The following is a 22,208-nucleotide window of genomic DNA, read 5'->3' as shown; positions in this document are numbered from 1 at the left end:
CTATGAAAAACCAAAAAAATCGAACACATTTGCAAGAGTAAAAGAAAATCAAATGTATCCAGTTCTGAGGTGAATCAGATTTTAGAACTAGTAGACAAAGATTTTTAAGGAGCTATTAAAACTCTCCTTAATAAGGAAAGCTAAGATATGCTCACAGTGAATTCTCAGCATAGAAATATAAATGTAAAAAGAAAATTGCATAGGTACAATAAATCTCATTTTTCATGAAGACTAAATGCACATTTGCATCTAGCACAGTGCCTGGTATAGATTTCCTCTACTTCCCTCTTTTTTTCAGACATCCAGTCATGATGATAATATGACAATCATTATTTTGGGTCCAACTTAGGCTTCAAGGTCAATTCTTTAATTGGTGCACAAGCTCCTGGCCAGACCAGATACTATTGTTGTTGTTGTCGTTGTTATTTTGTGGCTTAAACAGTGGCTACATTATCTTACAGTTCTGTAGCTCCGAAATCTGACACTGAGACTCAATCAGGGTGTTGGCAGGGCTGCATTCCTTTCTGGAAGTTCTAGGGGAGAATTCATTTTCCTTGCCTTTTCCAGCTTTGGCGGCCACCCGCATTTTTGGCTTATGGCCCCCTTCCTCCATCTGTAAAGCCAGCAATGACTGATTGAATCCTTTTCACACTGCCAACTCTTCTAATATCTGTAGCTTGGGAAGGTTCTATGCTTTTAAAAATTCTGTGATGTGATTAGTCCTACCTGGATGATCAGGATATCTCCTTACTTCAAAGTTATTGACCTTAATCACCTCCACAAAATCCTTTTTGTCATGTACAGTAATATATTCACAGATTCTGGGAATTAGAATGGGGACATTTTTAGGGAGCAGGGATGGTATTTTCTCCTCCATTTCCTCTTCTTGAGATCTTAATGGGAGGATACTAGTCTTCTACATCCCTTGATTGTTCTGTCATGTTTTCATTGTCTTTGATATTTTGATTGTTTTGTGCCTTGTCCATTTTTTAAATTAAATTTTTATTTTAGAAAAATCTTAGATTTACACCAGAATTGTGAAGATAGTATAGCAGTTCCTTATGCCCTGCGCCTTATTATTTTATTATGTTAGTCACCATACAGTACATCATTAGTTTTTGAGGTAGTGTTCCATGATTCATTGTTTGTGTATAACACCCAGTGCTTCATGCAATACGTGCCCTCCTTAATACCCATCACAGGGCTAACTCATCCCCTTCCCCCCCCTCCCCTCTAAAATCCTCAGTTTGTTTCTTGGAGTACATAATCTCTCATGGTTCATCTACCCCTCCGATTTCCCCCCTTCATTTTTCCCTTCCTTCTCCTAATGTCCTCCATGCTATTCCTTATGTTCCACAAATAAGTGAAACCATATGATAATTGACATTCTCTGCTTGACTTATTTCACTTAACATAATCTCCTCTAGTCCCATCCATGTTGATGGGACTGATGGCTGGGTAATATTCCACTGTATATATGGACCACATCTTCTTTATCCATTCATCTGTTGAAGGGCATCTTGGCTCTTTCCACAGTTTGGCTATTGTGGACATTGCTGCTATGAACATTGGGGTGCATATGGCTCTTCTTTTCACTACATCTGTAGTGCAATTGCTGGGTCATAGGGTAGCTCTATTTTTAATTTTTTGAGGAATCTCCACACTGTTTTCCAAAGTGGCTGTACCAAATTGCATTCCCACAAACAGTGTTAAGAGGGTTCCCCTTTCTCCACAACCTCTCCAATATTTGTTGTTTCTTGCCTTGTCAATTTTTGCCATTCTAACTGGTGTAAGGTGGTATCTCAGTGTGGTTTTGATTTGAATTTCCCTGATGGCTAATGATGATGAACATTTTTTTCATGTGTCTGTTAGCCATTTGTATGTCTTCTTTGGAGAAGTGTCTGTTCATGTCTTCTGCCCATTTTTTGACTTAATTATTTGTTTTTTGGGTGTTGAATTTGAGAAGTTCTTTATAAATCTTGGATATCAGCCCTTTGTCGGTAGTGTCATTTGCAAATATCTTCTCCCATTCCGTGGGTTGCTTCTTTTTTTGTTGTTGACTGTTCCCTTTGCTGTGCAAAAGCTTTTTATGTTGATGAAGTCCCCAAAGTTCATTTTGCTTTTGTTTCCCTTGCCTTTGGAGACATGTCTTGAAAGAAATTGCTGTGGCCGATGTCAAAGAGGTTACTGCTTATGTTCTCCTTTAGCATGTTGGTGGATTCCTGTCTCACATTGAAGTCTTTCATCCATTTCAAGTTTATCTTTGTATGTGGTGTAAGAGAATGGTTGAGTTCATTATTAATATTTTAAACAAATATGGTATACTTGTTAACATTAATGAGCCAATATTGATATATTATCATTAACTAAAGTCCATACTTTATTTGGATTTCCATGATTTTTCTGATTTTCCCTAATGTCCTTTTTGTTGTTGTTGTTGTTCCTGGATCCTGTCCAGAATAACCAAATTACATTTAGTCATCATGCCTTCTTAAGCTTTTCTTGGCTGTGACAGTTTTTCATACTTTCCTTGTTTTGGATGACCTTGAAAGTTTTGAGGAGTAATAGATATTTTGTAGAATGCACCTCAGTTGGGATGGGATTTACCAGATGTTTTCCTCATGATTAGATTGGAATGAAAGAATTTTGGGAAGAAGGCTCATCACATATCAAGAATATATACTATCAACATGACTTAACATTGTTGATGTTAACTTTGCTCACCTGGATGAGGTGTTTTTTGACAGGTTTTTCCACTTTAAGATTCCTCTTTTCCCCTCCTTCCATACTGTCCTCTTAATATGCAGTCCCTCCTTAAAGAGTGAGGAGTTCTGCTTCACCTTCTTGAGGGTAAAGTATCTGCCTAAGTTATCTGGAATTTTTCTGCAAGGGAGTTTCTTTTCCCCCGTTTATGTATTTACTCAATCATTTATTTCTATCTGTATGGACTCATGGATATATATTTCATACTCTGTTATAATTCATATTACTTTATTTGATTATGCAACTTTTTTCACCTTTGGCCATTTGGAGCCCTTTCGGTCAGCTCCTGTGTCCCTATAACAACTCCCATCATTGTAGGGTTTTATTTGTTTGTTTGTTTTTTTGAATGGTTCCTTCCTTTCTTGCACCAAATGATGCTACAAGCTTATCTTGTGTACATCTTGCCCCAGTCCTAGAATCAGCCACTTAGCTAAAAAGCCTTGGTTCCTTTTATTGGAGAATGGTATGAGAAACCAAGATCTTTGCGCTAAGTGTGCTCATTACTACTGGTGTGTTGTTGCTTCTTGGCCCTTTCAGCTGACAGAACAGGGGAATATGCGGTACATACTGATGACTGTATATACACATATCTATACATATTTTTATAGGTAATCATCTGTATTTACATTAACTAAAGATGAGTTTATACTGATTTCCCCAGTTCTGTTCCATCACCATCTGGATCATTCTAACCTACTCCCCTTTCCTATTTGTAACCTCCTACTCCAATAGGGAGAAACCGGACTCCCACCAATACCATTTTTTTGAACTACGCAACATCTATACTCCCTGTGATTAGCAGTTGTACCAGTATTTTCCTCTGGGGCACCTGGGTGGCTCAGTCATTAAGCGTCTGCCTTCAGCTCGGGTCGTGATCCCAGGGTCCTGGGATTGAGCCCTGCATTGGGCTCCCTGCTCAGGGGGAAGCCTGCTTCTCCCTCTCCTGCTCCCCCTGCTTGTGTTCCATCTCTCTCTGTCAAATAAATAAATAAAATCTTAAAAAAAAAAAACTCTACTGAATATTAGAAATCTACTAAGAGAGTAGATTTCAGGGGACCTCATCTCTCACACACACACACACACATAAACACACAAAATTGTTAAAAAAAAAAAAAGTATTTTCCTCTGTAAATCATCCTTCTGTACTCCCAGTCCATGTAGTTTAGTGGAGTTGATCCTGCTCATTGGAGGAAAGATTGCATTCATTTACCTGGCATTCTCCTTGGCTATGGGTGCTGGGGCTGTGAGACACATGTGGCCCAGATCAGTCCAAGATTCAGGACTTCTGCTGGAGTAGGTGGAAAGGAAAAATTTTCTTTCTGCTGACCTTACAGCTGTGATGATGTAAATCTAATTGCAGGGAAAGTCTGCATGAGAAAGATGTAACATAAGGAAAGGTTGGGCAAAAGAGGCGTAGAGGTACATTTCTGATATTATCTGAGCATCTGGCTCTGCTCAAATCTCCCCATGAACATTTCCATTGTGAGCCAGTGACTTTCCTACTTTGCTTAAGCCTGTTTCATTCCATGTCCTTTATCCACCTACGTTTAACAGATTTTATTAAATTTATGATCCCGAGGCACTGGAATGCCACATACCCATTAAGATAATATCCTTTAATTCCACAGATCTCAGTAGACCTAGGGTTAGCCTTTAATCTATTGAGAAATATATCCTAATACTAGCATTTCCTTTGTGTTAAAATAAGTAGAAATTTTATGTTGACAGGATAATTTTTAATTCACACCACTAGAAAACAAAATACTGTATTTGTCTTTAATAATACATTGGAGCAGACTGAAAATCATTGAACTTTTGCTTCACCCCACTCCCTTATGCATATTTTCTTTCCTTTTATTTATTTTTTAATTACCATTTGTCTTGAGAACATGTAAGCTCTAAAATGAATCATTTCTTCTCATTACATTCTTTTTCAAACCGATGTCACTATTAAATTTCACAATTATAAAGAAAAAGTGATGGTTAGCCTGAGTTCCTGGTATTGTTTAGATTTCCGTTTAGCTGCATGTTAAAATTAAAACATTTGCTCTTAAATTATTTAAACAATATCTTTAGGACAGTTACAGTTTTCATTGTTCTGTTAACCTCTATACATGACATTTTGCCATCATTAAAAATTTTTGTTTGTTTCTTTTTTTGAATGTTGAAGCTAATTCTCAACTAGAGGCAAGATTTGAAGTAAATGCTAGTAACAGCAGGTGAGAGAATTTTTTAGTTATTTGGTTCTTTTGACTGAACAAGTTTGGAAACTTCAGTGTTGGGAAGATACATTTATTCACATCCCTGATGTTCCCTTCTGGGTGGAGAGAATCCATTGCTGTAACGACTCTGGCCTCTCCTCACACCCTCACTGCCTTGGGCTCTGAGGATTCACCCGATAACGTGTGGGAATTGGGAGTGCACGTGCATTGCTCTCCCTTTTCCTCTGTTCTTCCTCCTGACTGAAGCCCTCCAGGAAGCATGTGCCCTTTGCTGTCTCGACCATCCAGTATGCTAGTGGTGAAGTCCCTGCTCCCCAGTGAGCAGTCTTGCCTTAACTGTGCCTGTCGTTGAGAGTCCTCTTTATAAGCTCTTGATGGCTATTTTATCCCTCAAACTATTTAAAACTGTTTCTGATCTAAGAGTGTACTTGTAAACTGTCAAATCTTATAAAGAAAATAGACATCTTTTTCTGACACTTCATCTGTGACTCTAGGTAATACCTAAAACAGTAACAGCAAAACTCTGTGGCCCAATCAATGGCAGTAAAGTTTAGTGAGACTTCATTTTCTAACTTCTTTCCTCCCCATTTACCCCCGTTTCAAAGATGTACCTGGAAATATAGGGTGGAAGTGGTTGCTTTAGACCGGGCGAGTTGTCTCCTGGGTGTGATAACATCCCATAGCTCCATCCTTTATCTCAAGGGAAAAGAGCTGGTGATGCTGACTGTACGTGAGTCAAGATACGAGAGAAAAGTAGAAGGAAGCCCTTTTATGAGGAGAGTCGTTTTGGATTCTGTAGAGCAGGTGGTAAGGGAGTTAGCATTGATGAAAGAGCAGAAAGACTGGGAACTAATGGACTAACTCAAGGGGTCCTGAGTAAATGAGGTTAATTGTTTCAAGATGATAGAAGAAGAGATGTTGTAACACACATTAGACTTTAAAATATTCTTTGGAGTGAAGGAGCTCACTCTCACATTGTGCTTGTCACTCTGTAATATCAATTAGAATGAAGGCATACAGTTGACACTGAGTTTTTTGTTCTATTTTTATTCTTTGTCTTTGCAATGTCATTATGTAAGGTACTTTGGGCCAAAAACAGAATTGTATGTATAAAGAGCCGAATGAGTCAAGTGAAGATCATGACATTTTTCAACCTTAGCAGTCAGTCTTAGAAAGAATAATTATGCATTGCTTTAATAATCCCCCCCTTTAAAAATGCTGATAGAACATAGAAAACGTGGAAACACTTGAGAAACAAGTCCAGACATTCTGTAGAATATGAAAAAAAGCGTGTTTACGATCCATGCTCCATGCTGCTGAGGCTTTCCAGTTAGCATCGTCTAGAGATTCTTGGCAAAGACAAAATAGTTGGATCTCTGGGCAGTGCTTACTCTCAGGTATAATGAACGTTCCCAGCCTCAAAATACCTGGTAAACCTACTGTCCATTTTTGAGCAAGACTCGCTTGCCTTTGACCCTGATGGAATAACAGCTGTGTACCTCTAATGATTCTTACCCTCATTCTAATGGGACAGAGTTGGTTAGATTTAGGGAGCGTAACCGAGCCGAGGGCAGTCTGTCTAAGACTAGCCAGAGTGCTGTCATATGTGTGGTGTACTTTAAGGGGAGGGGAGCCAATCTAATCCTCTATTTCAGGAATTTGATCTAAGTTTCGATTGGCAGTGCTGCTTGAGGTTGAAAGTTGGGACATGTGGCCGTAATGGATAGCATCTGTGAATACTCAGAAGAAGCCTGTTTAGAGATGGAACGGATTCACAAAGAGAAGCAGAGAAAGGCACTCACTTTGGGCATGTTGAGAAAGGCACTCACTTTGGACATGTTGAGAAAGACACCACTAGAGATAGAGGACCCGCGAGAGTGTCCAGGCACCAGCGTCCCAGCAGTTGTTGATGGCCTGCTAGTAATGTGCCCATCCCTGTCCCTGGGTCTCCTTTCAAGAAGTCTTATTTTCCTTGGAGTTAGTTGAGTGAGTATCTGTTCCTTAAATCCAGACTGTCAAATGATATTTTCAACACAGAATGAAATAACACATGTTCACTGTCAAATGTTCCCTCAGCCTTCCCCAGTTTACCATTAGTGGCAAAATATGTGCTTCCTTTTTATGCATAAATGAGCAAGGCCACAAAAATTATATTCTTATTGAGAAACATTTTTTTCAGTATTTTAAAATGGAAACATCTCAGCTACTTCAGATGTTAGGGAAGTTTCTGTTGGAATATTCTGTTAGGAAATGTTACAGCAAAGCAGGTGCCATATTTTCTTTTGCCACAAAACCTAGTGTGATGAGTGTGTTATTTTTCAAAATTTTCTATAATTGAATTTGGTCTGAGCTCTTACTATTCCTAGCATCAGAAAAACTGAATCTGGTCAACTCTGTAAACCCACTCACATCAGTGTTTTCTTAGTCGTTTCAGGCTCCCCATGTTAGGTGGTGTTTATGGCTTTGGGCTGTTGCTGCAGCTGTATGGATTCCCTGCTGTGTAATGTGTCCTATATGGACTTTTGCTATTGATTGTCATTCTTGTACCCACTGAGATGTCCCTGGACCTGTTTTGGTCTCCTTATAGATAGCATATGCCAGTGCTTCTCAAACTGTTTGTAGTGAAGGATGATTCCCCCCTCCCCCAATTGTTGTTATTGTTGTTAACCATTCTTAGAATGCAGTTCATATGACATACAACTGAGTACCCAAATTAGACCCTACAAATTGGTGTATACCTTCTTCAAAAGGGGAGTCTACTGATCATACATTTGGATGTTGTGATAATGTCAAATTGCCATAAAAGTTTCTAAGTGCTTACTCTTAATTTCTGTATTTAACTTCACATGGACTCTTAATGACCAGTCTGTGGACCACCATCCATCCATGGACAACACTTGGAGGGGCACTGGACAAGGTCATTCTTTTCTGTGGAAAAGAAGCTTGAGACATCATTTAAGTCATTTAAGTCTAGGGATGAGCCTGAAATATTGTTTCCTTCTTATGTGGGCAAGGGGAAGAATTTATGTGCCATCCAATCCATATCACTGGTGTAGTCAGTCAGTTTCCTTTTGAGCTTCCTGGGTTTGTTGCAAATAAATTACAGAATAATTGGGATATCTAGTAATCTCTGTAGTGTAAGGCATGTTATATTGTGGTATATATATATATGTGGTATATATATATATATATATTACCCTATTCTCGAGGTAATAGAGGGTCATTCCTACGAGAAAGAAGTTACTAACTTAATTTGATTTGATTTATGTTTCATAACTGATAGAAGGTCTGTTTCTCCATGTGGAGGTCTAACCTCCCTTCCCCTTTTCTTTTGGAATGCCCAGAGCTTGTTAGCCAGGTAGGGTGATTAAAGGAACAAAACCAATTATTCTGGCAGCTTGGGGCTGAGGGCAGGGACTTTACTGCCAAGATGATCACTGGCTGGATCAGGCTCCCAAATTGTTCTGTTATGCCAGACAAAACAAAACAAAAACTAAAAAAACTTCAACAAGAGCAAAACCCCCCAAGCATTTAGAGAGATATGTCCATTAAAAGACCATTTAGAAATAAGGAAAGCAGGTCTGTCTCAAGCCCTGATTGAGAATGGTAGGATTATAGACCCAGGCTCCAAGGGAAGGGTTTATTCCAGCAGAAGGCATAGGTAGTAACGTCCCTGCGTGGAAGTATGTAGTGGCACTGTGAGGACTGTATGGGCTCAACAGAAACCCCATCTCCTCCCCCTGCTCCTCTTTCCTTTCTTCTTTTTCTTCTTCTCCTTTTCTGATCAGACAGACCAGGGTTGGAGCATTGTCTCTGCTATTTGTGATTGGTGTGGCCTTAAACAAATGATGTAATCTATATGCCTTAGCACCTTCTCCTGAGTACAGATAATAAAACATGTTTGCAAAGGTCAGTGTAGGAATACCTGAGAAAAGATATCTCTAGTGGGATACTATGAACTTGGTCTACTGTAACATATGTTTATATAGTACTATACGGTCCTTTGTGGGGGCTGTGGTTAGTGGGCTTTAGGCAGAGGGCTGATGTAAGTCTAACAGAAAACTCCAGGAAAGCGATCCTTCACAGAACCGAGCCAATGGAAGTTGGCTTCATACCATGAGGGACTCTAATAATTCCATTGCTTTTTTGGGATATTACTAAAGTCTTAAAGGGTCCATAGCTTTGTAAAAGTCTAGGATTGTAGAATGAAGAGTCTCAAATTACTTAAAGCTTTCCCTTCCAGAGTCCTTTTTGAGACTGACCTCTTACCACCCGGGAACTCTTGCCTTTATTGTTTTGTGCCAGTGTTCTCAATTTCTTCCTCAAAGACTTCCTGCCGGCAAGTCTTTGTAAACTATGTGAGTATTGGCCTCTACATTACAGGAACCATGTAAAATGAATGGGTCTGTGGACAAAGCTAGTTACCTTGATTCTGATCTCCCACTTGTTTTATCCTGTGACACTGATTCCTTTAGAGTGCTGGCGAGGAAACTGAAGCCTAGCCAGGGTCTGATAGCTTCTAAATGGAGGTGCCCATTTGAATCCAGGTCTGTTGACTTCAACTTGGGTGAGCTCCCCAAAATGTCATGGCTGGATTGTTACTTTGCCTTTTGATACTTGGTCTTCCAGGCTCTTTTCTCGTATACTAGGATTGCTTACCACATTTTGTTCTCTAATACCTGCTGGCCCTTTAAGATTGCCTCTAGCTTTCCTGTTACCAAAATCTGCTGTGCACTCTGAGCCCTCTACCACCCAGCTGCCCATGTTCAAAGGCATACTGGATTTGCAACTTGTGCAACATTTGGAAGTCTTTTCTCTCAGATACAACACTGAATTTCTTTTGGCAACACCTTTCTGTATAATTTTGATTAATAGGAACTTTTAAAAGTTACTCCAAACTATCATTTGCCACAAATTCAAAATTAGAGAGAAATAATGTCAAGTTTAAATAAAAGCAAGAAAGTCTAAAACTCTTTAAGGAATTTGGATCTAACTTTCTAAGAGAATATGAATCAGTTCCCAAACATAGTTTGTTATAGGGAGAATTTCCTGTGTATTTGACCGTATAAATTGATACTTTATATTTTAGTCTTATAAAATGGTCAGCAGCAGGAACATGGAGAGTTGGGAGAGTTAAGCGGCATTAGAAAACGTGGGCTTATTCGTGCAAATATTGAAGCTATGATTGAAGACTCAGATCACTTTGTAAAAATTCTGTTCCTTTTTTAAAGTCCACTGATAACAAAATGAAACACAGAAAGCTGAATGTCCAATCACACTTTACACTGAAGAGGAATAGAACAAAACGTTTTCCCAGATGCCTAAAAATAATTCAAAGTTAAGATATTGAACAGAATTTTAACAAAAGAATACAATTTAAAAAATATGGTTTGAACATTAAAGGGAGAAAGAAATCAGTTTAGAAGATAAAGCCAACTGTTGATTTAAAATAATTAAAACTAAGTATTTGTTACTTTACAGATTGTAACTAAAGATTACATGGTGTTTTCCTTTTTTTTTTAAAGATTTATTTATTGGGGGCGCCTGGGTGGCTCAGTCGTTAAGCGTCTGCCTTCAGCTCAGGTCATGATCCCAGGGTCCTGGAATTGAGCCCCACATCGGGCTCCCTGCTCAGCGGGAAGCCTGCTTCTCCCTATCCCACTCCCGCTGCTTGTGTTCCCTGAGCAGGGAGCCTGATGCTGAAGGCAGACGCTTAACGACTGAGCCACCCAGGTGTCCCGGTGTTTTACTTTTTAAATGGAATTATTTTTCTACTACCAATTGCTTTATGGCTATGGACTGCCAAATAGAGCCTGTTACTAGAATCCAGTTAGTTCAAAGAAAGTTCAAGGGAATCTCTAAAAAGTACACAGAAAAATGCTGATTTGGATTTGTCCTTTTATGCAATTGGGAGAAAGCAAAAAGAATGATACTTAAGTTTTAGTGTTTTGACATGCATCCAGCTTTTGTTTAGGTTTATTGTACTTTTCCAACATTGGTGAACTTCCAGGGTCATAACCTCCAGCAAAGAGTGTCAGTCACCTCTTACTGAAAACTTTTTCAGCCTTGAATGATCTGACTTACTGGTCTGTAATGCAGGAGTTGCAGGAAGATACTGACTTTCTGCCCTCTGCTCAGGTGACCATTTGAGGAGGCAGAGGAGGGAACTGCATCACTGGCTTGCTTGTTTTAGCACTTCTGAGACAAGTTTTCCAGAACCCTTTGTTCCATCACTGATGTTTATATTCTGCTGCAGTCTCTAGATGTTGTAGATGATTCAAGTTTGTGAAGAGTGGACATGAACACCTAAATTACTTGAAACAACTGAAGAGAAAACCCAAATAAATTAATGAGGATTTTCTTCTTATGTGAGTAAGTTTTTTCAGCCCATGTTGATAGGATATTTTACTTCAGTCATTAGGAAGTAGAAATGGTTGACCAAACTCTTCTCAATAACTTAACATAATGAAAAAAGTGAAAAAAAAAATAAAAGTGGTATTAAGCCAAAAAAAAAAAATAAATAAATAAAGGAAACACTGCATGCCCACTGGAAGGTTTTAACATTTGGAATGAAGCTCAAGAGTATCAGAAATTTATAAAACATTGCATAGGCCAAAAGAGGGTGAACAATGGCTAAGTTAGAGCCTTTTCTAAATATTATGGATCTTCTTCCCAAAAGGATACTCACGTTCCTAGTAGCTAAATCTCCAATTGTAATTGTCATCACAAAGATCTCAGCTGACTTAAACTAGGTATCACTGGTAACATCTTTACCAGGCTTTCTGGGCAAGGTATTAGTGCCTGGGTTTGTCTAGTGAGCCTAGACTGTGATTCTCAACTGGAAAGATTTTGCCTCTCAGGGGACTTTTGGTAAAGGTGTCTGGAGCCATTTTTGGATGTCAGAACTTTTGGGTGGGGGTGCTGGTGGTGTGTAGTGGGCAGAAGAAGGGATGCTGCTAAACATCCTGCAGTGCACAGGACAGCCCCTCAGAATAAATAATTATCCAGTCCAAAAAATGAATAAGGCTGAGATCGAGAAACCCAGGCCCAGACTGAAACTTAATACTGAAACTAATGAGAAGGAGGTATCAAATAGAGAAAAATAAAGGATGATTTTTCCCAGAATGGGATAAAACTACCACTATAGATAAAAATGTAGAGTCTACAGAGCAGTTACTATTGATATTGCATAAGTGCACATGTTTACTCCATAGCTTAATTCATAGCATTCTAGCACATATTGGTGCCACTAGAAAAACTGTAGTAGTAGGATATACCTCTGATTCTCAGGCAAAAGGTGAGCTTTTTGCTAAAACAAACAAAGACATTTATTCTATGTGAGTGTCATGTTGTTCTTATGAAGCATCAGACTGTGACTAAAATGGACATTCTAATCTCTGCATCTGGCAGTTGAATTTAGTTTGGCCAATAGCAGAATTTTTACATTCTTGGTATGTTTGAGAATGAAAAATTATGTAAACATGTTTAGAGAATCATTTAAATCAAGGACTATTGTCATCACTCTGAAAATTTTCAGAAGAAAAATTATTTAGATCTTTACAAAAAGGATGTGAGAGGATAAATTTCTAGCTAATATTGACACTACTTTATAGCAAAGATGAGAGTCATTGCTGGTTTTCAGGTAGTGGAGAAAGCAGGTAGTCTCAGTTTTCCTTGCGTTCCTAAAACAGGAATGACTTTGAACTGAAGGTCTGGTGGCAGAAGGGTGGGTCTTCTTTGGCCTTGTGTAGTGCCATTAGTCTATTTCTTTTGTATTGGAAATTTGTTAAGGCCTCTGTCAGCATTCCAAGAAGTATCACATTTTTGTAGAGACTTTCAAGAATTGTATATTATGGGGGCGCCTGGGTGGCTCAGTAGGTTAAGCATTGGACTCTTGATTTCGGCTCAGGTCATGATCTCAGGGTCATGAGATCAAGCCCCGCATTGGGCTCCCTGCTCAGCAGGGAGTCTGCTTGAGATTCTCTCTCCCTCTGCCCCTCCCCCCCAAATAAATAAATAAATCTTTTTATTTTTTATTTGAGAGAAAGAGAGGGAGAGAACAGAGGCAGAGTAAGAGGGAGAAGCAGGCTCCCCACTGAGCAGAGAGCCCGATGTGGAACTCGATCCCAGGACCCTGGGATCATGACCTGAGTCGAAGGCAGGTGCTCAACTGACTGAGCCACATAGGCGTTCCAGTAAATTAAAAAATAAAGTCAGTACTCTGAAGCCCAAACCTAAGCTCAAGTTATAAATCATTTTTTAAAAATTAATTAAAATAAAATAAAATAAAAATTTCACTCCCTCTGTTGTACTGGCCAGTTACAGGGGCTTAATAGCTGCCACATGTGACTAGTGGCTATTCTTTTGGACTAGGCAATTTTAGAACATTTTTCTGATTTTAGATGTTGATAATCTGGAACAAGCTATTCAAATGTAGATATTCAGAAAATGTCTCCTTTCATTATTTGTATGAGTTTCTAAAGATGTTTAGTGTAAGTCTATCAAAATGATGTTGCTATGTATTTTTGTGAGAAAGAGACCAATTTTTGTGAGAAAGAGACCAATTTTTTTTTTTTTAAGATTTTATTTATTTATTTGAGAGAGAGAGAGAGCCCAAGGGGGGATAGGGTCAGAGGGAGAAGCAGACTCCCTGCCGAGCAGGGAGCCCGATGTGGGTGGGACTCGATCCCTGGACTCCAGGATCATGACCCGAGCCGAAAGGTTAATGTTATGTCTCAATCCGACTGGGCCACGGGGTACCTAGACACTTGGCCAAACATTATTCTGTATGTGTCTGTGAGGGTGCTTCTGGATGAGATTAACATTTGAATTGATAGACTGAGTAAAGAAGATTTCCCTCCCTAATGTGAGTGGATATTAACCTTTTATCGGATATATGATTTGCAAATATTTTCTTCAATTTCATAGGTTGCGCTTTCATTTTGTCAGTGGTTTCTTTTGGTGTATAGAAGCTTTTTTCTTTGATGTGGTCTCACTTGTTATTTTTGGTTTTGTTGCCACCCAATCAATTAAAGGTCTGAATAGAATTGAGTAGAGCTGAATAAGAGGGAACTCCTCCTTCGTGACCACTTGAACTGGAACACTGATCTTTTCCAGCCTTAAAATTTCAAATCTTGTTGGGTCTCAAAGCTGCTGGATTTTAGATTAGAACTTACACCATGAACTCTTTGGCCTCTCAGGCCTTCAAACTTGAACTAGAACTATATATTGGCTCTCTTGGGTCTCCAGCTACCCAATTACAGATCTTGGGACCTTTCAGCCTCCATAATCACGTGAGCCATTTTTTTTATAATAAATCTCTTGACAGCACCTAGCATAATGTTGGGCAAATAGGTGTATTGCTGTGTAATAATACATATATATCATAAAATATGCATGCTATTTTATATGTCATATTTTATGTCATATGTGACATATTTTTTTCTGGAGAACCCTGACTAATATACCATGAAAGAAAGGGAAGGAAGGAAGGTAAATAATTGAATGTGAAGTTCATTCCTTGGATTTTCTTTCTTTTATAGCTTATCAAGATCCAGCAGGGAAGTAATCCAGTAAGGGAGGCAAGTGTTTATTTGCGAAGCAGGGAAAAGTGAAAGGGGCAGAAACACCAGAAGCAAAAGATAGAGTAAATATTTAGGGATAGGGAGATATGAGAACCATATAATAAAATTATAATTTTGATAAAAACTGGATTTCCAAATGGCAAAATAAAATTAAGAAACAAGATCATAATTCAAGGTGAATCTTAGGTATTTAAAATATGATTAATTCTTCTTAAGATGCCCACCTAGTGGCTCAATGTTTTAAGAATCCCATTACATTGGTTAGAATGAAAATGGATGTACCTGGGTCTTTACAAGAAATGCTTTCTGTGCTCTTAGGCTTGAGCAGTAGATCAATGATAGAAGATTTGAGGGTCCCATTTAGCTTGCACCTTATTTTATGCTGCAATTTAGCAGCATACAATAGACCATTGAATCATCAACATGTGCAAACAAATAAGCAAACACTTCTTCTTTTTCATGATCGAAGAAATAAACAAGAGTGGTATTAATTATCTGGCTAAAATAAATTATAATGAATGCAAACTCATTACTGTTGAAATCAATGCATGCATAGCAGAAGGTACGTTTATTGAAGTCAACATACTTAATTACATTTGGAGTAATAAAGGGAGTAGGCATGAAGTCCAATGTCTCTTGAGCCTAAACATTAATTTTGATCTAATTTTCTTTTCCTTGATGTTGAGAAAATGAAAAGGCAAATAAAATTAAGAGACCAGCCTTAACTTCATTAGCTTTGTTAATGGGGGGTTATAAGCTGTTTGTAGCCTGTGTATTACACATTGTGATTTAAGGAAAGGTCACTTGATTTTAAAGCTAGTAATGTTAATATAAGAATAAAGGTAGCCAGATGGCCTTTCTCATTCTACAAGAGTTCAGAGGACATATATAATGCTACAAGAATCACAGTGACAAGGACAGAAGATACATAGAATTTCTACTCTGTGGAGGGAAAGTGTCTTAGTGAGCTTGGCTGCTATAACAGAATATAGTGGACTGAGTGACTTAAACAGCAAACATTTATTTTTTACAGTTCTGGAGGCTGGACATCCAAGATCAAGGTACCAATACATTTGGTTCCTGGTGAAGACCCATTTCCTGGCTTGTAGACAGCTGCCCTTTTGCTGTTTGCCCAAACAGCCTTTCCTTGGTCCCTGCCCATGGAGAGACAAAGAAAGAAAGATAGAGATAGGGATAAAGATAGAGATAGATGGATAGGTATTCTTTTTTTCTTATAAGGACACTAATCCCATCATGAGGGTCCCCTCATGATCTAATATAAATCTAATTATTTGCCAAAGGCTCCATCTCCAAATACCATCACACTGGAATTTAGGGCTTCAGTATATGAATTTTGGGGGAACACAAGCATTCAGCATATAACAAAGAACCTATTTTCAGGACACTTAAGCTTTTGTCCAAGTCCTCGTTCCTCTTTCTTAATCTCTTTCTTTTATCCAAACTATGTCTAAACCTTTATTGCTGTTGTTGTTACTGCTTTATAGTCCTAGATGCTTGCCATCAGCACTGGTTTGGGGGGGATCTTGCTTAGCTTTTAGGTTAAGCCAGCTGAAATGTGAAAACTCCGCTCAGACTTCTTTGTAGCATATAGCACAATGTTGGGCAAAGGGGTGTATTGTTGGGTGAGTAACTGTTAGATGGGTAAATGAAGAGTGAAATCCCTGGTATCCATTATGACAGATGACTCTGGCTGGAATGTTATTTTCCCGTTTGAGAAGGAGAAAACAGCCTGATCGGATAAATGGCCTGATCAGATAAATCAGATAAATTGTTCCTGGCATACTGCTTGGCTGTTAGAGATTCAGGTTCTGATTCAGATGAGACTGTTGATTTAGAAGGACCCACCTAACCCTTAGAACATACAGGACTATAGTATTTCTTTTAATCACTGCATCTGATCAGCATTTCCCATACAGCTTCATCCTTGGGTACATATATGTTTAGCTTCAGAGGGAATATAATTTCTGTTGCTTTTTATCAGAAGAAATATTTGACCTTTTAAAATTACATTATCTGTTATGGCTCTCTCATGGGTAATCATAGAGCTAGGGAAGGAGAGGGACTGGTAAGCATTTCAGCATGCTATCCAATTTTTAACACTTCCAGTTGATGAAATACGAATGGATAGGTAAGCATGCAGAAAACATATAGTCTCTAGTGGAACAACAGCAAAATGTTACACTGAAAGATATGAGAAAGCTAAAACTAATGTGTTCATCCTATGCAAATACTCCTGGAGGAGTATTTGAAAAAGTCTTAGTGGAAGTCTAACTGAGCTAGATGCTCTGTTGTGGGCACTTTTGGGCCTGATAGGTGCTGTCAAAAAGTAAGAAAAAAGACAGACCCTTCTTCATATGTAAACTGAAGAAGTTAGACTGGATACCACATCCCCAAGGTTTGCTATTATATGTATCAAGGAGAAGAAATTAACAGGTGGGTGATATTAGAGGATTTTCTGATGCATCTGTCTTTATATTGACTGTTATATGACTTCCTGCAAAGTTGGTATTTTGCTGGTAGTTTTACAGCAGAGGTTCAAGGACATTTAAGTGGAGCCCAGCTAATATCTGTTCCAGTTAGATTATTCCAATAGTTCTCAGCTGGAGACAATGTTGCCCCCTAAGCCTCAGCCCTCAGAGACATCTGATAAGCTGGAACCATATGAGAGTAAGTTGTGAGGACTTTGGTAGTATTTCCTAAAAGCAAGGATTTTCTCTTATGTAACCACACTACGATAATCAAGATCAGGAAATTTACAACAGTACACTATGACTCTAATTCACAGATCCCATTCAAATTTTGCCAGTTGACCAATACTGTCCTTTGTAGCAAAAGGATCCAGGTCAGAATCCCTTGCACTGATTTGTCATGTCTCTCTAGTCTCCTTCAGTCTGGGACAGTTCCTCAGTCTTTCCTTGATTTTATACAGTGGCACTTTTGAAGATTATAGGCTGGTTTATTTTTTAGAATGTCTCTCAATCTGGGTTTGTTTGATGTTTCCTTATGATCAGATTAGAATTATGCCTCTTTTAGGGGCGCCTGAGTGTCTCAGTCGGTTAAGCCTCTGACTCTTGATTTTGGCTCAGGTCATGATGTCAGGATCGTGAGATTGAGCCCCACGTTGGGCTCCCTGCTCAGCGCGGAGTCTGCTTGAGATTCTCTCTTCCTCTCCTTCTGCCCCTCCTGCTTGTGTTCTCTCTCACACATAAATAAATAAATCTTAAAAAAAAAAAAAGAAGTATGCCTCTTTTGGCAGGAATATCACAGCAGTGGTGCTGTATTCACTTTCCTGGCCTCCTTTCAGATAGTGCATGGTTTCCATTTGTCCCATCACTGGTAAGGATTTGCTTTGATCACTTGATAGAGGTGATGCCTCCACAGCACAGTTACTCACTGTAAGGGTTCTGTGGGGAAGTACTTTGCAACTGTAAGTATCTCATTGCATAGTCAACTTTCAATTTATCTATTTCAGTATATGTGGACTATGATATCTTATTCAGGGGGTTATAATCCATTATGATCATTATTTACTTATATGCTCAATTTGTTCCCGATTGGCTGGTGGGCACCTAGTCAAATCGTCTTTTGTACTCTTTTGACATATCCCTGTCCTTCTTTGAGCAAGTCCTTGTTTTCTGGCACAAGATGTTCTAGGCTTCTGTGGACTGAATTGTGTACTCCCAAAATTCATCTGTTGAAGTTCTGTCCCCCACTGTGATGGTATTGGAATGGGGGCCTTTGGGTAGGATCCTCATAATGGGATTAGGGCTCTTATAAGAAGAGACCAGAGAGCTTGCTCACTCTTATTCTTTCTGTCCATCCTGTGAGGACATAGCAGAAAGAGAGCTATCTATAGGCTGGGAAGAGGACTTTCACCAGAACCTGAGTTGGCCCGCACTTAGATCTTGGGACTTCCCAGCCTCTAGAACTGTGAGAAATAAAATTCAGTTGTTTAAGCCACCCAGTCTATGATATTTTGTTATAAGAGACTGAATGGACCAAGACACAGGCCCATTATTGTATGTTCCCCTGTCTCAGCCCTGGAGCCCAAAGACTACCCCTTCAGCTATTTAGAACTCAGACAGCAAGAGTGCTATTATTGCTTCCCTCGAATTCACTCCATGCTTTGAATTTTTGGCCCAAATTAAAAAATCTGTTTCATTACCACAGGGTTCAAACATCTGTACTCTAAATTAGTATGAATAGGAATTCACATGAACCTAATTAATGCCGTGTAATGCTTTAACAATATGCTTGCTTTTCCATGGAAAGAAATTTTCATCCTCAAAGTGTCTCTCTTGAGGCTTCCTGGTGTAACTGTGAGTTTTGGCTCGAGTTCTAGGTAGTGCACTTGTGTGGCAGGCTGACAGGTACCGGAGCCTCGGGACAAACTGCTATCCTGGGCTCATACTGCACTGTGGAGCTGCACGGCCCAGCTGGGCGTGAGACTGGCTTTGGCTTTTGCCACTGAAGGAGAACAAAAGGGCAGGCTTGGGAACACAGGTACCATGCCAGCTGAATTAAAAAGCACCTGAGTATAGTTTCTCCTTTGTTCATGCTGTTTCTAATTAGATATTTCATTTGGATTCCAATGTGAAATAACCTTGGGATGCTGGGGAAAGGTTGGTTATCCTTCTCTGCTTTGGTAATCTTCCATCCAGTCTGTCTCCTGCATTTCCTTGTGATCAGCTTGTCACTTGCTTTAATGCAGGTCTATGTTAAATATAGTAGAAATGCTTTCAGACAAGATGGGGGATGTAAAAATCTGTGAGGAACTTTACCAGTTAAGGGGTTACTGCCATTCACAGTATATATGTATATTTTGTTTTTATTTCCATAAACATATATTTTTCAGTATGCTTTGAAAAATTAGGAACAACCACACAAAAGTTATTTTGGCCTTTGGTCTTTTAACAAAAACAATTACTAAAAGCAATCTCCCAATTCAGTAGAGAAGTCCTTTATAAAATGTATTTGTTATAGTTAAATGGAAATCACACAACTTTATCTGGCAGGATTTGTTACAGGTTGTTCTGCAGTGTAACTCTTCACATATATTTCCTTGCTGAATTGAATCTCAGGAGCAATGGCACAGTGACCCTAAAACAAAATATGGGATGTCCGAAGATGGAGTGCCCAAGGTCACCCTACACAAGCCTGCCTGAGGCCTTTAGCTTCCCAGCCTGAAGACATGGGCTCCTGAAAACACTTAAAAGGTACAAATATGTTCCCTGGGAGAGGAGTTGGAGTAACCCATGTTTTATTTCCAAGTATTATAATAGATCCGTTTTCTTAATTTCAGTGGTGGAACAAGGAGTTGGTAAGGGGGGTTGTTAATTGTGAATGGGCTACTGGAGGGGAGCAGAGCAGGAAACTTGTCCCACATGATGGGGACCTACTTAGGTGGTGATAAGTTTGCCAGATGCCTGATTGGGGGACTTTGAATAGCAGGAAGTCACAGAACACCTGTGGAGGAAGCAGGGAAAGGGGGTGGATTGGGGTACAGAGCCAAGGATTTCTTTGAGATCCTTATGGAGGGACGTTCACTTTAATGTGGTCACCATTCTCTACAAGAGCCAAGTAGGTTAGCAGTTTCCAGGGAGCACAGCATAGACCTTGCAGTTGTATTGCCTACAAAGGGGCTTTATGGTATATGTTATTTCTCCTCTTGGCTCCTCACTTTTGTTTTATTTGTGTGACAGTGTACCTATAATTTAATTCATTGTCATTTACCAGGCACCATACAAATAGGTGATAGGTAATATTTCATTTAATCCATTAAACATTCCTATGAGGTAAGTGTTATCACCTACACATCCCTATTTGATAGGTGAAGAGTCTGATCATAGAGAGTGAAATGAAATAATAGCTCGAATTAGTGCAGCAGAGCCAGGATTTGATTCAGGTCTGTCTGATGTCAAAGGCTATACTTTATTTCATAGAGGTAGTACTCAACAGTGCCTCCAACTGTGGCCCACCTTTTTATTTAAGGTCATAGACGGTGTCTGTTCAAAAGTTTGGCTCATTAGAAATTCTGGACTCTGGCCCTAGCCTTATAAGCATTATATTCTAACTAACCGAGACAACCAGTAGTTTGCAGTGTCAGTTAACTTTTGCTATGTAGTGAACACCATAACATAGTGGCTTAAGAAAGACCCATTTAGGGCGCCTGGGTGGCTCAGTTGGTTAAGCAACTGCCTTTGGCTCAGGTCATGATCCTGGAGTCCCGGGATCGAGTCCCACATCGGGCTCCCTGCTCAGCGAGGAGCCTGCTTCTCCCTCTGACCCTCCCCCCTCTCATGTACTCTCTCTCAAATAAATAAATAAATCTTAAAAAAAAAAAAGACCCATTTATTTTGTTTATGATTCTACATGTTGGCAATTTGCTTAGGCTTGCTGGGAAGTCCTTGTGGTCCGGGTCAGGTTCAACTCTCCTTGGCAAAATTCTCTCACATTTCTGGGACCTCAACTTCAACTATAGGGATGAACTCCTTCCATGCATCTATCATTCCTCAGTCAGCTAGCCTGAGCTTGTTCACATAGTGGCAGATGGGTTTTAAGAACACCTTGGGAAGAGAAGCCAGAATGTGCAAGCCCTTTTTTATATCTCTATTTTTGTCATGTTCACTGGTGTCCTGTTAGTCAAAGCTAGTCACATGACCAACCTAGATGCAAAGAATGAAGAAATAGACCCTTCACTCTAGAAGAATCTGCAGCACCTTTTTGCAAGGGCATCACATTGCAAACGTGTTACATTAAAAAAGCTGTGAATCCAGGGAAGGGAAGAATTTGTAATCATTTAAAAAAATCTTTCATACTTGACTAATTCTGTCCAGTTATTTTACAGATTTTTGGTACTTCTCATGAGGGAAAACCAGAGAAAACTTGAGAGTTTATCATAGAAAACATTTATCATTACTGAATATGAACTTAAAACTAGGAAGCCCTATGTCTAGTTGGTCAAGTAGTGAAAAATACTCATCAGCCTTACATAAATGAGAAGAGTTGGACTATCACAGTTATTACTCATGCTTCTTTCCAAATTTCCTTTTTTAACTGGAAGGGGAATTCTAGAAATTGTTTATAAGTCACATATGAATTTTCACAAATAACTGATAATAACAGCATCCAGAAAATGTAATACCCTTTGTTCTAACATGCTCTAAAACCCAAGGAAGCCTGCTTATTTGAACTTTGGATTTTCCCCAGAAGATTCAAAAGCAGATGACTACTTAATTTAGAAAACTTGGAGAAGGCAAGGCAATTTTTTAAAGAAAATAACAATGAAACATCCCTTTGAAGAGAAGTTACCACTTAATGCCAGAAGTAAACAAATTACTATGACAAGAAAAGAGATATCTTCTACTACATACAAAGGGGACTTCTCTCAAGATTTTGTACCTCTGACATTTGTTTGATAGTTACATGACAGAAATATTGTCAGGGCAGTGCTCCTTTTCCTTCACAATACTCTTGATTGCACAATACTCTAATTCCCTCCTCCTGGAAGCACTAAACTATTTTATCTTGACTAGGGAACTGAGAACCCATACACATTATGGCCAGAAAAGATGGAGCAGAAGTTCTCTCATCTTGGTAGGCAGATGAGAGGCTTTGT

The sequence above is a fragment of the Mirounga leonina genome, unplaced genomic scaffold (genome assembly GCF_011800145.1).
Source record: "Mirounga leonina isolate KUSES-001 unplaced genomic scaffold, KU_Mleo_1.0 Mir_176, whole genome shotgun sequence".
Taxonomy (NCBI): domain Eukaryota; kingdom Metazoa; phylum Chordata; class Mammalia; order Carnivora; family Phocidae; genus Mirounga; species Mirounga leonina.
The sequence above is the reverse complement of the archived record's forward strand: the minus strand, read 5'-3'. Positions refer to the sequence as shown.